The 2,315-nt window shown below is 35.7% G+C and overlaps 1 pseudogene; it reads left to right on the top strand.

Moving 5' to 3' along the window:
* Window positions 1-263: 263 nt before the first annotated feature.
* Window positions 264-1,328, top strand: LOC149220257 (putative kinase-like protein TMKL1 pseudogene; annotated as a pseudogene).
* Window positions 1,329-2,315: the final 987 nt, after the last annotated feature.

Below are 2,315 nucleotides of genomic sequence, written 5' to 3'. Positions count from 1 at the left end.
TTATATGGCAAGTAAGAATGCATATAACCAAAATAACACTTAGATGTAAAAATACATCTCTAAACCAAAAATACATCAACAAAGATGCTCTAGATGCCTATAATGTCAAAAGAAAAGCATGCCACAGTAAATACCTACATATCATCAAAATAATTTCCTATATTGGGACTCTGGTCATCAATATCAATCTCTAAGAATTACAATGAGATAGACATATTAAATCGAGATTTTTTTTGAATTATGGGTACATTTTTATTAGGGTCATGATAGAGGAGAGCCCTAGTGTGGTGGCTAAAATTGTGATTGGTTTGATGGATTCTTTGGTTGTTGTGTCGTCCATTTTGATTTCACTTTTTAGTACTCATGATAGGAAGATAACGGGAGGTTTACGAATGTGTTTTGAGGAAGAAGAAATAGGGGAGGGCAGGTTGGGATTATTTGAATGTGGGGAGCATCTCACTGTCTAAGATGTTTTGAATGCAACTAGACAATTATTGGGGAAAGCAAGCTATGGTACTATGTATAAGAAAACTCTAGTTCAAGGAGGTATTATTGTGCTTAGGTTGCTTAAAGAAGGAATTCCTAGTAGTAGGGAATTATTCTTGCCTGCAGTTATTGATCTGGGGCATCTTTGGCATAATAATTTAGGGCCTATGAGGGCATGTTATGAGGGTAAAAGGGGAGAAAAGTTGTTATGCACAAAGGTGGCTTGGCTGATGTTATTTGTGGTTCACGCATGTAGCCTCTGAGCTGGGCTCTTAGGTAAAAGATTGCTCTTAGAGAAGTTTGGGGGCTCACCCATGTACATACAGCGCTTGAAACACTCATAATTCATGGAAACCTTAAATCTAAGAATGTTTTGGTTGATGAATACTATGTATCCCATGGCTAGGTTTATGATTTCTAATGTTGCGGCCAAGATGATGGAAACTACAAGTCTAAAAGGCTACAAGGCTCCTGAGCTTCAGAAAATGAAGAGAGCTAATACCAAGACTGATATCTACAACTTTGATATTTTTATTTTATAAATATTGATGGCCAAGAGGCCAGGTAAGAATCCTTCAAATGAGATTATGGATTTTCTTGGTATTGCGAAGGCTGAAGTGCTTGAATAACGCACCATACAGATTTTTGACATTGAAATTTTGAGGGGAATTAGGAGCCTGACAGATGATGGATTTTTTCATGCTCTTCAACTTAAAATGGGTTGTTGTGCACCTTCACCTGTTGTAAGGATATATACTAAGGAATTTGTAAAACAATTGGAGTAATTAAGACCCAAATTGCATTCTCCTTTATACATGCCTAGGACCCTTGCTCTTGATTAGGCATGTACCTCTTTTGGATTTTATTGTCATATCCAATGGAATTATGTTTATTAGAACCTTGTGATCTTCCTGTACTGATCCCCTTCATACGAGAGTGAGGCCCAGACACTGATACATGCATTGCTAGTATAAGATACATAAAAACCATGTAATAAGATAGGGCAATTTGATCTAGGGTTTCTCTAGGAAATTAGGTTCTTTATATTTTTTTATACTTTTCTTTCTTTTGTCCCAAAAAATAAAAATATTTATTCCAATGATAATCTAACTATTAATAATAAATCTACGCCCATCTAGTACCCCGAAAATTCATATAACACAAATTACCAAATCAATAGTTAATGAAATAACTGAAAGTCCAAAAGATAAAGTTCCTAACACTAAGTTATAATCCAACGTTTTCAATTACATAGTCAACTAACCGAAAATACCACCCCCAATTCGGTCACACAATAAGTTTAGCTCAGATGACTATCCATAGTGAATGCATTTTCCTATGTTAGACAGATTCAAACTTGATTTATGGAAGTAGGATATCTCAGTTGTTTAGTCAACTTCATTCATGCCTTAGGGAATTTGGGCCACTTGCTAGAGATGGAGTCATAATTTGAATTATGATTATAGGAGGCCTTGGTTGCTTCATGAGCGTGGTTTATTGGCCTTAGAGATATTCTTTAATTGGATTCCAACAAATTATTTGGCCTTAGACGTTTCAATCTTATGTTTACTTCAATGCTTCTTAAGAGAATTTCATTCCTTATTTCTAGTCTTCCAATTCTAGTCTAAATAGTCTCGGTCTTGAAATCTGTTCTGTTCTGATGACTTCTCCAATATAGAAATCCAAATTGCAGAAGTAACCTTTGATGGACAACTTCAGAGGACATTTTCCAGTCCAAATCTGACCCTTCCAATAAGTTTGACTTTCTCACACTACAGATCTACCTCTGGACTCCTTTTCTTGCCCAACAGATAAGAGTATAATGACAC

The sequence above is a fragment of the Pinus tabuliformis genome, chromosome Q (assembly GCF_031772625.1).
Source record: "Pinus tabuliformis cultivar Carrire ecotype Pingquan chromosome Q, CPIR1, whole genome shotgun sequence".
NCBI classification, from domain to species: Eukaryota; Viridiplantae; Streptophyta; class Pinopsida; order Pinales; family Pinaceae; genus Pinus; species Pinus tabuliformis.
Note: the sequence above shows the minus strand (reverse complement) of the source record. Positions and strands in the feature narration are given on the sequence as shown.